The sequence below is a fragment of the Dermochelys coriacea genome, chromosome 1 (genome assembly GCF_009764565.3).
Source record: "Dermochelys coriacea isolate rDerCor1 chromosome 1, rDerCor1.pri.v4, whole genome shotgun sequence".
In the NCBI taxonomy this organism is placed as follows: Eukaryota; Metazoa; Chordata; order Testudines; family Dermochelyidae; genus Dermochelys; species Dermochelys coriacea.
Genome location: NC_050068.2, coordinates 210,802,189 through 210,816,007, shown reverse-complemented (window position 1 = coordinate 210,816,007; position 13,819 = coordinate 210,802,189). Strand labels below are relative to the sequence as shown.

The 13,819-nt window shown below is 43.5% G+C and overlaps 1 protein-coding gene across 5 annotated transcripts in view; it reads left to right on the top strand.

Annotated features, from left to right (window-relative positions):
- The window catches only part of ING4 (inhibitor of growth family member 4), a 48,107-nt gene that overhangs the window by 17,493 nt on the left and 16,795 nt on the right, over nt 1-13,819 (top strand). Inside the window, exon 2 of one of the 5 annotated variants that reach the window (XM_038422575.2) lies at nt 13,480-13,519. The exons of the other annotated variants lie outside the window; for them this stretch is intronic. The gene's annotated coding sequence lies outside the window, so the exon portion shown is untranslated. The remainder of the gene's footprint in view (nt 1-13,479; nt 13,520-13,819) is intronic. 5 annotated transcript variants of the gene reach the window in all.

Genomic DNA, 13,819 nt, shown 5'->3' with positions numbered 1-13,819 from the left:
AAGGGAAAAGGAGAAAAATGCAAGGGAGACAAAAAATTTTAAAGAGCTTTTACTTAATATAATTTTTAGGGCTCTCAAGCGATTAAAAAAATTGCGATTAATCACATGATTAAAGAAATCTCGATTAATCGCACTGTTTAACAAGCATAGAATACAATTTATTGAAATATTTTGGATGTTTTCTACATTTTCAAATATATTGATTTCAGTTATAACACAGAATACAACTGTACAGTGCTCACTTTATATTTATTTTTATTACAAATATTTGCACTGTAAAAAACAAAAGAAACGGTATTTTCCAATTCACCTAATACAAGTACTGTAATGCAATCTCTTTATTATGAGAGTTGAACTTACAAATGTAGAATTATGTACAAAAAATAACTGCATTAAAAAATAAAACAATATAAAACTTTAGAGCCTACAAGTCCCCTCACTCTTATTTCTTGTTCAGCCAATCGCCCAGACAAACAAGTTTATTTACATTTGCAGGAGATAATGCTGCCCACTTCTTGTTCACAATGTCACCTGAAAGTGAGAGCAGGTGTTCGCATGCACTGTCATAGCCAACGTCACAAGATATTTACATGCTTTAAAGTTTTGCATTATTTTGTTTTTGAGTGCAGTTATGTAACAAAAAAAAATCTACATTTGTAAGTTGCACTTTCACAATAAAGAGATTGTCCTACAGTACTTGTATGAGATGAATTGAAAAATACTATTTCTTTATCATTTTTACATTGCAAATATTTGTAATAAAAAATAAAGTGAGCAGTGTACACGTTGTGTTCTGTATTGTAATTGAAATCAATATATTTGAAAATGTAGAAAAACATACAAAAATATTTAATAAATTTCAATTGGTATTCTATTGTTTAACAGCGCAATTAAAACTGCGATTAATTTTTTTCATGTTTTGTTGACAAGTTTTTTTTTTAAAGATGGAATAAAATGTGCTGATTGTGGGGAATCACCTGCTTGATTAATAGTTTTAGGGCCAGAAGGAGCCATTATGATCATCTAGTCAGAGTATCACAGAACATAGAATTTCACACAGTGATTCCTGCATCAAGCACAGTAACTTCTGTTTGAGCTACAGCATATCTTTTAAAAAAGATAGACTGTTTTTAAGTGATGGAGAATCCACTAGGACCAAGGCAAATTGTTCCACTGGTTAATTACCTTCACTGTTAAAATATTGCGCCTTATTTCTAGTTTGAGTTTGTCTACCTTCAGTTTCCAGCGGTTGAATTCTGTTATGCCTTTGTCTGCTCCATTAACATGGAGCCCTCTATCTGAAATCTTCTCAGATTGTCCCTGAAATATGCCCTGTAGGCATTTCATAATCATAACTTGTTTTTCTCATTGAGATTTTTGGAAACGACAACATGGACAGACTGACATTTACTTTCTTATCTATCATTCACCTCAGCTCTTGCTATTGTGCTGTCGTAGAGGGTCAGTTGACCCTGGTCAGTTTGTTCTGAGTTCACCATTTACATGTTTTCTGGGTGATTTGTTTGAACATGACTGACCATGACCATAGTTCTTCCAGATCACCACAAATACACACAAAGCCCCTGGTTAAACATGCAGAGTACATAGTTGTGTCAGCGTTCAAGTGCAATTTCAGCACTCTCAGTAAATTTCCATACATCCTGTCTGATGCCAAGAGAATCTTGCTCCCAGAATCCTCTAGCAAATTCAGACTTACCAGACTTGTCATCCCCTGCAATTCATAATATTTCAGCACCATCCCAGCAGTCCACCACTCGATATCCAATTACTAATGGTAATTGTGATATTGCACCAATCACACCAATTATACCTATTAATTATTGGTCCATGTGTCTCCTTTTTAAGTTAAAATGTCATTTTGCAGTCTTCAGTTGTATAATCTGGCAATTGAATTTTAAAATGTCCCTCTAAGGCTTGCCTTTTCTTATACTGTTTACGTATTTGATACTCAATACAGATGCACAAGAAAAATAACACCGTTATTCCAAGAATCCAAAATACAGTTATCCATTCAGTCCCATTCCACTCTTGTTTCATGATATACAATATCATACCAGGCACGTATTTGAGATTCTCTATCCTTTAAAGCTTTTTCAATAACCTTGTATTTTCAAGCAAGTGCACCTTTTATGCCTATTACAAGGCCTGTTGTCTGTTCTATCTAATTTAATGTCCTCTGGTATGTTTGTATTTCCATGTTCCGATCTGTATCATTCCCTCCTCTTTCCTCCAAAGTTGGTGGCATCAATCTAGGGTGAGTTATATATGTTTTGATTAACAGGGGGTGTCATTGGTTTTGTTCATATTGGAAGCTAATTATTTTCCTACACATATACCACGTTCCTCGTTCCAGGGTCCAGGTTTTTTATTGTTACGTTATCTTTTTGTTTGTGGTGCCAACATAAATTTTGATTTATTTAATATAATCCCCTCCAACCTCTTTTCCATTGCAAATTGATAGTAAGGTTCTCTCCTTTCCATTCTAAATTCCTATTTCCCTTTTTTGATTAGTGTTCCCCATTCCTATTGGGCTCCTATTATTCATTTCCATCTTTCTCCAGGGATCTACCACAATCCGTTTCTTTCTGACACTATTTCATAGTATCTCATCTCATTTCCCCAAGCACTAGGATATATAACTGGGTTATACCTCTTGCACCTTTCCATTGGCTATTCCTGAAAGGATGAGAATACATTGGTATAGTGTACACTTTTGCATTTTCACCTTCCAGGTATCTTTGAACATGTTGTTAATGTAAGATAATATTTTAATGCCCAATTCAGTACTCTTGGCCAGTTACCTTTACTACTTTGGTCTAAGATATCTTTCCACTGTTCTAATATTCCCTGTGCTTCCATATAAACTTCCCCCCAGGATAAACCAATACAAATGTGCTTTTCTTGTTTAACAATTTCCAAAACAGCCTTTCCCAGTAATTTCCTTAATTCTATTACTGATTGATCTAATTTTTGGTCTACTACCTCCCATTGTTCCCCTGTGTTGGCCACTTTAGCCAGTTGTTCCAAGGTCTCTCTCTCTCTCTTTTCCTTAAAGTAGAGAGACACCAGATATTTCCTAATCCCAAACCAGTGTTAAATGTTTCCCATGTAGCATCCCTTTAAATCATTCTCCTTTTTAAATCCCAAGACCAATATGTTCTATACCCAGCAGTCCACTTGGAACAGTTTGGATTGTGACTGTCTATAACCCAATCCTCAGGAGATAAAATCAAAGTAATCTCAAATCTGGACCCATTTTGTATACATCTACATCCATGATCACGATCTGGGATCAGCTATTCCATTTGTTTAGGAGCAAAAGTTGTAACAGTCCAGTGTTCTTTCATCTTTTGGGTTATATTAGTCCAAGTTTGTCCAGTTCTATGTTGTTGACCTTCAATGTAAGTAAGATATTTCAAGGCACATACGTGTTCATGGGACATTTCCGTCTAGATACTTCCCATCCTTTAAATCAAGTCCCATTATGGTGTCCCTGTATCATGACCCATTCGTTCCCAAACACTCTTTCGAAAGTGTTCTTTACCATATCCTAGTGAACCAGGGTGGATTTCATTTAAATCAAATTGATTTAAATCATTTAAATCACTAGTCAGGAAGACTCAATTTAATCATGGATTTCTACATAAAAGTGCATTCTTGTTGGTTGTTACCAAACTGAAGATTCTGCATGTTCAGACATGTTCCTTTCATCATCTTCAATGCAGCTTCCTCCTGAGAAGGAACACTTCTTATGATGTTTCATTCAGGCAACCAGGCCTTGCATTTCTTTGTTGAACTGTTTGCATTTTACACGCATACCTGTCTTACCCACTGGTAGAGGAACTTCATTAAAATATTCCCAAACTGAGTCTCTTTTACGCCTGCTGCCATTATAGGTTTTCCCTTCTAATCAGAGAATGGTATGGTTGATCTCAAATCAATGGAGGCTACACTCAGAAAGACCTCAAGACTTCTGGAATATGCTGCTCAAACAGTTTCAGTTTTGTTTCTACTGCCTATCCCTCCCTTCTCACATTTATCTCCTGACTTCTTCTCCTTGTCCAGATCTATTCTGCCCCCAACAATCTTCTATTCATTGAACTTTTTAAAACTTTTGCACCTTTAAAGAGAGAGGTAAGGGATTAACGCTGTGTACACAAACAATAAGGTTGAGATCTGTTATTTCTCACCTCTATATATTTATTTATTTGTAAACATTTTTGCTGTTAACAAGCATGTTTTCTCTGGAGACACAAATCCACAGTTTGAGAACTGCAGAACTAAGCATCTCTGATGGTATCTTCTAGACCGGGGTCTCAAACACACGGTATGGCCCACGGAGTTATTTGCTGCGGCCCACCAAACTCCTCTCTCCCACCGTCCCCCTTCCCCCCAGTGCACCATGTCCCTGCTCCTCTGCCTACCTCCAGGCGCTTCCTGCTGCCAAACAGCTGTTTGGCAGTGCATAGCACTTTCCGGGGGGAGGAGCGGGGAGCTGTGCACTCAGGGAAAGAGGCGGAGAAGACGCGGGGCAGGGGCGGGGATTTGGGGAAGGGGTTGTAATAGGGGCAGGGAGGGGGCAGAGTTGGTGTGGGGACTTTGGAGAAGGAATTGGAATGGGGGCGGGGCAGTGGGGGCAGGGGGAGGTGTCAGTGATGCGGCCCTTGGACCAAAGTACTAGTCCTCATGTGGCCCTTGTGGTGATTTGAGTTTGAGATCCATGTTCTACACTGAGCACTGAGTCCCATTCGATAGATAGAAAGATTAACCTAAATCTATCTATCTTGAGTCCCTAATCCATGAACTATTGGAACTCGTAACGTTTAAGAACAATTTTGTAAACATGAATATATTGTCTCATGGTATAGAATTAGAATTTATAATCCCTATTCCATGATGAGATATCTTTGAGAGAGGTTTTTTTCTTCAAAAAGCATTTTATCAAAGAAATCCGATTTAAATAAAAAAATCATTGATTTTTATCAACCCTGTAATGAACAATTCCTCTGAGAACACCACTCACATCCCCAGTGACATATATATAGATATTCCCTGTAATATTATACAGTTTTACAAAAACTCCTGTAGATATTCCTGTCACTTCAGTCCCATTATCAAACCAGGCCTCTTGGTAGTACACTCTTGAGGTGCTTTTTCAAGTGTATGTTAATGTTTGAGGGGGTTCCCTGTGCAAAACAATTGGTACCCATTTACTTTACCAAATTTAATCTGCATTTACACACTGCCAAACTCCCTCATCTAGTTCTTCTTCCACTCATAGTCATCACTAGATTTGTCTGATTGGGGTTTTCTGTTGGGTTGTAGGGTACTTCAAAATCCTTGTAATGCCTGGTGATGAGTTAACCTCTTTGGTGAGGGTTTCATCTTTCTCTACTGTTCCCTTATCCTCATTAGATACCTGAGGCATTACTCGGGTCATCTTCATTAGGCATCACTGGGGTGATTACCTTAGAGATATTGCCCAGATAATCCGAATATCACTCCCATGGTCAACCTCTGCTGGTTGTGGTTCCGTTTTACCTTTTATATTAGGTTCTGTTTCTATGGGGGTTATAATTAGAGTTTTGTATTTGTGTAATTTGTAACAATCATTTTTTTTCTCATTAACCATGGGGGTCTTCATTATGTTTCTCAGCCTCACACTGTCTCTCAATATTTCAAATTGATACTTCAAGTTCAGACCCTTTAGTGTAAATATAAATCTCATGAATTACATTCACCCCTGCAAATTTTTCATTACATTGCCATTTTAATTGATTTGCTTCATACTGTATTCTTTGTGGCCATATGAAAGCCCATTGTGGGGGACCCCTTTCAGCTGGATCTGAAACATGTCAATTACTCACCTTAAACCTTCACTGTGCCTACATAGTTTGACCGGGAGAAGTAATCAGCATTCCTTTAAGTTCTTGTCACTCAAGCATCCACCTAGACTCAATTCCACCTGTGTGTGTAAAAATATCAATCTGGCCCCCTGGTTGAAATGCTATAGCTATAATCTGAGTAACTTCACGCCGTACCTGACCCTCTCGTTTTGTCCTAAATGACCTTATGAGTCCAATGAAATTAATATTTCCTACCAAGCCAGGTTCCTTTTACATATTGATCTCTTCCTGGACATGGGAGAGTCCATTTAAGGAGTCTGTATTCCATTATTGCTATACGTGGCCAATACTGCCATTTCCTACATCTTATTTTTGCTTTTATTACCTTTCCCCTAGAGGTAGCTAGGGTACCCAATTTCGTTTGCAAATATGTCAACCAGGTTGAATTAGTACTTCCAGTATGTGCTGTGATGATGGTCTGCTCCCCCAACAAGGATGCCCATCATATTATAATTTGAGTAACTTCACAACCTGCTGGCTCATCCCCTAGTTGTGGTTCTGTGGCAAGTACAGATTTATCTGTAAAACATAAGCAAAGTATAGCGCCTCTAACTGGGCCTTATAGGTTAGCAGCATTTTGGTTTCCACACTACACATTTTATTCCAGTAGAATGAATTTCCTCTTTGTCTCAGGGCTGCCAGGTACACTACTTAATTTCCAACTGGTCATGTACCCAAACAACTCCAGAAAATAGCCTACAAGTTTTCCATTGAGATATAATTAAGTTTTGCAAAATTTCAGGAATTCTATATTTACTCCACTTTCCACTTCCTTCTTTCATTCTTTGTCCCTTAACAGGGGACTTCTTTTTCATAATATATTGTGCCACTGCTGCAGCTGTCAACCGTTCCAATCTTGGGGGTCCAGCCTTGTCCTGCACTGCTGATACTCAAGCCATTAACCATGCACCAGGAGTATAGATTCCTAATTAGCGGAGAGTGGCCCTGGAATCTTTAAGGTTATAGAAGGACGCATCAGTCTTTTCAGGGAACAATTTGATGCCTTCAAATGGAAGGTCTTCAACTGTCATCTGCACTTCCTTAGGGAGGCCAAATAGGTGTAACCAAAACACTTATCTCATAACCATCACAGTGGAGATGGACCAGTCTGCTATGTCGGCTGCATCGAGGGCTGACTGGAGCACTGTTTTGGCTACTACTTATCCCTCATGGATAATAGCTTGGAATGGGTCACAGTGTAACTTTGGGAGTTGATTAATAAAGGTCTATAATTGTTAAAGAGGCCTCCTTACTAGAACTTGGGGAAGAATCCAGGATTTTTAAGTCTCAACTGTTTGCTAGTAGGTTTCACAGCTATTTGCTAAGGGTGTGTCTCACTCTCCTATTGTTGGTTCACATAGAGCATAAACTCTTATTGCTCAAGTCATAAAGGGTCTGTGCTGTGGATCTAAAGATTCCAACCTTGCTGATGATTCATTTGAGGGGTCAGTATGGTTTCTCATGATAGAATTTTTGATTTTTAAGTTTGCAGTGTTAAACTAAGGAATTATATTAAAATTAATTGAAAAATATTAAGGTTGCAAAGTCAAACCCTCTAATAGGAAATATCAGAATTAACGTTGCTCATGCAAATCTTAATTAAACTCCTGTGTGTGTGTGTGCATTATGTGACAGGGCAAGGCCAGATGGCTATAGAAAAGTAATGGGAAATAGATATATTAGCTCCAGGCTAAACAAATCCCTGGTACCAGGATAAGTTAAATGATAGCTGCTCCAGGTCAGTTAAGACACTTGGGGCCAATTAAGAACTTTCCAGAAGGCAGGGAGAATGCTAGGTTGATTGGGACACCTGAAGCCAATCAGGGGCTGGCTGAAACTAGTTAAAAACCTCCCAGTTAGTGAGGAGGGGGCGGATGTAAAGAGCTATGGGATGAAGTTGCGTTGTTGGAGAGACTAAGCAGTACACACCATATCAGGCACAAGGAAGGAGGCCCTGATGTAAGGGTGAAGTGGAGCTTGAGGAAGTGAGGGCTCCTGTGGGGAAGTATCCCAGGGAATTGTACGTGTCATGTTTCTAAAAGGTCAGCTACCATAGCTGATACTATTAGGATCCCTGGGCTGGAGCCCAGAGTAGAGGGCGGGCCCTGGCTCCCCTTTTGCGCCCCCCCCCTCGCGTCATCACAGAGACTGGGAGACAACAGAGGCTGTGCAAGGGAGGATAGCGTCTCCTCACCTCCCTCGCTGGCTTAGGATGAAAGTGGCTCAGTAGACTGTGACTCTTGTCTTTAGAGAGAGACGGGTTACGTGGACGGTCACAGTGAGCCTCTGAGGCTAGCAAAATCTTCCAGAAAACGCGGGACCTATGGAGACAAGAACAGAGATTTGTCACAACTGGTGTTAAGTGTGGGATTTCGTTCACAGTGTGGCAGAAGAAAGAGGTTTTAAAAAAAAAAAAAAGTCCACTGGGATTTTGGATTTTTTTTTCTTTTGGTTTGTTTGTTTGCTTTGTACCACAATGGAGGAGGTGGTAAGAGCTCTGGTACAAGCCACAGCAGCCCAGCAGGAGGCAACCTGGTTCAGGCAATGGCGCAACAGGAGTCTATGCGGCTACAGCAGGAAATCAATCAATTATTGATGAGCCAGGCGACCCAAGATCGTGCCCTCTTGAGAGAGGTGGTGGACCAGCTGAAGATCCTCACCACCCAGGCCTGGGGGTCCGGCGGGACGCAAACCTGAGGGCCACTCGTTGTCTGCCAAGGATGACGTCGGGGTGATGTAGAGGCATATCTCCTCTCACTGGAAAGGACTGCTCACCGTAAGGCGTGGCTGCAGGAGCAGTGGGCCAGCATTCTCGCCCCTTTCTTGTGTGGAGAGGCCCAGAAGGCCTACTTTGACTTGCCTGCCATAGATGCCACTGACTATACCCGTCTGAAGGCAGAGATCCTAGCACGATCAGGGGTGACAGCAGCAGTAAGGGCCCAGAGGTTCCATGAGTGGAAATGCCAGGAGAACAAACCCCCGAGGTCCCAGCTATTCGACCTCTTACACCTCACGCAGAAGTGGTTACAGCCCGAGGTGTACAGCCCGCAGGAGATTTTGGAGACTCTGGTCATGGACCATTACATGAAGGGATTGCCGCCAGATCTCCGCAAATGGGTAGGCCAGAATGATCTGTCCATGTACGACGAGATGATCACGCTGGTAGAAAGATGGATGACAGCCAGGGAACTGACCCGACTACCCAAGGAAGACCCCTTTTGAAGCAAGCACCCGATCCCAACACTGGTAGGTTGGGCAGCCAAACCCCCGGGGAGTCCTAGGTGGAAGAAGGGGAGGGGGGCGAAAACCAGTGGGGACCCCAGAAGGAAGGGTTTGTCCTGAGTGTGGGGAATCCTGGGACTAAACCTCCTAGCCCCCAGGATAGGGGAGTGATTAAAAGCAATTATAGATGTTATGCATGTGGGGATAGGGACACATAGCAGCACAGTGTCCAAGCACCGAGGAGTCTATGCAATGTAACTTGGGGGATTGAGGGGTCCCATGCTCCTTTATCTACCTCGCGGGGGTCGCATTAGCCCCGCATAAATACACCAAGCCAGTGAGGATAAATGGAGCAGAGACTACAGCGGTTGTGGACTCTGGGAGTGCTATCACCCTCATATCAGGTAAGCTGGTAAAAAGTAGTCAGCTGCTACAAACCAAATGCGTAGCAGTGATGTACATGCATGGTACCGTGAGCCATTACCCCACCATTCCGGTAGAGGTTCAGGGGAACCCCATTGAGATGACTGTAGGCGTAGTTGCTAAACTTCCATATTCTGTAGGCATTGGGAGGGACTATCCAGGGTTGATAATTTACTCCCCCTGGAGAGGCTGGAGGGAGATGGGGACCCTGAGGACAGCAACTTGTCACCGGGGGGAATGTCAACCCCCTATGTTCGCTGAGATTTCTCAGGATCTGTTCTCAGCCCTCCGAAAGACCCAGAAGACAAAAAAAAGAGAGGAAGGCCGTGAAGGCCTTGGGAACCTGGATCCTGACCCAGGGCCAGAAGACCTCCCAAGTAGGCAGATGGACGTGAGCAGCCAACCGAGAAACCGAGAAGGTGAGCCAGAGACTGGCCTCAGCCATGATGGTGGCAAGCCATTGGAAGAAGCAGAAGCTGGCCCCTGGGAGCTAGGGCAGGTTAGTGCTGGGAGAGAGATTTTTGGGTTGGACCAGGCGGAGGACCCCAGATATGGTAATGCCATGAAAGAGGTGGCCGAGATTGATGGGATACCCATGGATGGGAAGGTCCAGAGTCCCGGACCTTACTTTATAGCGAAGAAAGATCTCCTCTACCGCATGGTGCAAATGCAGGAGCAAGAGATACAACAATTTCTGGTGCCACGAAAATATCAAAAAGCTGTATTGAGTCTCGTCCACAGTCACCTATTTGGAGGACACCTAGGGGTAGAGAAAACCCAGGCACGGATCTTGCGGAGGTTCTTCTAGCCAGGAGTACATGAAGATGTCTGGCGATACTGCACCTCTTGTCCAGAGTGTCAGTTACATAGCCCTAGCCCGCATTTGTGGGCTCCTTGAACACCTCTTCCAATAATAGAGGTTCCTTTCGAACGGATAGCCATGGATCTGGTAAGGCCCTTAAAAAAGACAGCTCAGGGCCACCAACATGTACTTGTTGTAGTGGACTATGCAACCTGCTACCCGGAAGCTGATCCCCTATGCAACACAGGTACATAGTTGAGCATGTACTGTAGATGAGAGATCGGATAGCCCGAGTTACGCCCATTGTACAGGAACACTTGGAGAGAGCACAGGAGACCCAACGAATCCATTATAACCACCAAGCAAAGCTTCAACTGTTCCCACCAGGGGATCGGGTGATGGTACTGGTGCCCACAGCAGAAAGTAAACTTTTGACCCAGTGGCAGGCACCCTACGAATTAATCAACACCATGGGAGAGGTGAACTATAAGGTGCGGCTGCCAGGCTGCCGGAAACCGGAGCACATTTACCACATTAATCTTCTAAAATCTTGGTATGATCAAGTCACGCAGGAGACCCTTCTCCAGGAGGATAACTTACATGAGCAAGGGAGGATACCATCCGACTTGACGCCGATCCAAAAAATCGAGGCAGCCGACATGATTAATCGCAACTGAGATGTGTTCTCTACAAAACTAGGGCAGGCGACTGAGACCTATCACCATATCCACACGATCCCCAGAACCAAGGTAACATTGAGACCCTACCGAATCCCATCAGCCAAAAGAGAAAAAATCAAGGCCAAAGTAAATAAAATGTTAGAATTAGGGGTTATTGAAGAATCTTATAGTCAGTCAGTGGTCCAATCCAATTGTTTTAGTGCCTAAACCTGACAGTACCACGAGATTCTGTAATGACTTCTGCCAACTGAATGAAATATCCCAGTTTGATGAATACTCCATACCACGCATCAACGAACTGGTTCACCAACTGGGTAGTGCCCGATTTTTGACTACACTGGATCTGACAAAAGGGTATTGGCAGATTCTTCTGACCAAAGAAGTTAAAGAAAAGACAGCATTCTCCACCCCGGACGGGCTATTCCAGTACACCATCCTCCCTTCTGGGCTACATGGGCCCTGGCCACATTCCAGCGCCTCATGGATAAGCTGCTGCGCCCCCATACTAGTTATGCAGCTGCATACCTAGATGATGTCATCATCCATATGCCAGTCTGGGGAACTCACTTGGAGAAAGTTGAGGCAGTACTGCGCACCTTAAGGCTGGCTGGCCTCACTGCTAATCCTTCTAAATGCGCCATAGGGATAGCAGAGGCTAGGTACCTGGGATATATTGTGGGAAGAGGCATAGTGAAGCCCCAAACGAATAAGCTAGTTTCAAATTCAAAACTGGCCCCGGCCAACCTGAAAGAAGCAGATCTGCGCGTTCCTGGGTGTGGTAGGCTACCATCGACATTTTATTCCCCACTTCGCCCCTAGGGCAAGTCCCCTAACTGACCTGGTGAAGGCCCGAAGTCCAGACATGGTAAAGTGGACCGACGCAGTAGAGGGGGCATTGACAGACCTTCGGACAGCCCTCTGTAATGACCCCGTATTCATAGCCCAGGACTTTAACAAGGAATTTATTTTATAAACAGACGCTTCTGAGGTGGGGTTGGGGGCAGTTCTGTCGCAAATGGTGGGAGAAGAGGAACACCTGATCCTCTACCTAAGCAGAAAGCTTCTCTCAAGAGAACAGAAATACGCAGTAGTTGAGAGAGAGTGCCTTGCTGTCAAATGGGCTATGGAGACACTGTGTTATTACCTCTTTTAGGCCGGCAATTTACTCTTGTGACGGACCATGCACCCCTCCACTGGATGCAGCAAAATAAGGAAGAGAATGCAAGGGTCACCAGGTGGTTCTTATCCCTCCAACCGTTCCAGTTCCGCATACGGCACATTGCTGGATGCCATCATGGCAACGCTGATGGTCTATCACAAGCATACTGCCTGGCGTCCCAAGCTGCCCAACTCTATGGTGTTGAGCGGGGGCGTGGGAATATGTGACGGGGCAAGGCCAGATGGCTATAGAAAAGTAGTGGGAGATAGATATATTAGCTCCAGGCTAAACAAATCCCTGGTACCAGGATAAGTTAAATGACCGTTGCTGCAGGTCAGTTAAGACACCTGGGGCCAATTAAGAACTTTCCAGAAGGCAGGGAGAATGCTAGGTTGATTGGGACACCTGAAGCCAATCAGGAGCTGGCTGAAACTAGTTAAAAGCCTCCCAGTTAGTGAGGAGGGGGCGGATGTAAGGAGCTGTGGGAGGAAGTTGCACTGTTGGAGAAACTGAGCAGTACACACCATATCAGGCACAAGGAAGGAGGCCCTGATTTAAGGTTGAAGTGGAGCTTGAGGAAGTGAGGGCTCCTGTGGGGAAGTATCCCAGGGAATTGTACGTGTCATGTTTCTAAAAGGTTAGCTACCATAGCTGATACTATTAGGATCCCTGGGCTGGAGCCCAGAGTAGAGGGCGGGCCCTGGCTCCCCCTTTTGCGCCCCCCCCCGATTAATCACTGAGACTGGGAGACAACAGAGATTGTGCAAGGGAGAATAACTTTTCCTCACCTCCTTCGCTGGCTTATGATGAAAATGGCTCAGTAGACTGTGACTCTTGTCTTTAGAGAGAGAAGGGTTACGTGGAGGGTCACAGTGAGCCTCTGAGGTTAGCGAAGTCCGCCTGGAAGCGCGGGACGTATGGATACAAGGACAGAGCTTTGTCACAGTTATGATACAGTCTTTAATTACAGGGTCATGTTGTTTTTTCCACAGGATCCCTCCATCATTCATTGCACAGGCTGAGCCTCCTCTGGGAATGGACCAGGGTTGTGTAGTGATTGAGATTGTTGTCTATAGCACCCCTGCCACATTGGTTACAGAAGTTGGAAGGTGTATAGTGAATGAGGCAGTGGACTGCAGGAAGACGAAAGGATGGTCTTACGGTTTAGTCATTGGATTCTATTCTTGTCTTTGCCACGGAGTTCCTGTGTAGTTAAATTAAGACTTTTTGCAGGTGGTCACTAATTATGTGTCCTTCATTTTCTAGGTGCCCAACTTGAGATCCTGGGGTCTCATTTGCATATGTGGTAAGCACTTGCAGCTGAAGTCAATGGGAGCTGCACTTTGAACATATAAAGTGCTATAAAAATGCTAAGTATTGTGATTGATGTACCAGGCTCTGGGTGTCTCAAATTGAGCACCCAAAATGAATGGATACCTTTTGTCCTTAATTTCTCTGAATCTCAGTTCCCGATCTATAGAATGGCAATTATAATACCTCCCTGGACCTGACAGCAGTGGGGTGGAGATATACTGTGAAGCACTCAGTGATGAGCACTATAGAAAAGCCCATGAGGAAATTAATAATTCTGTATTCAAAGTGTAGT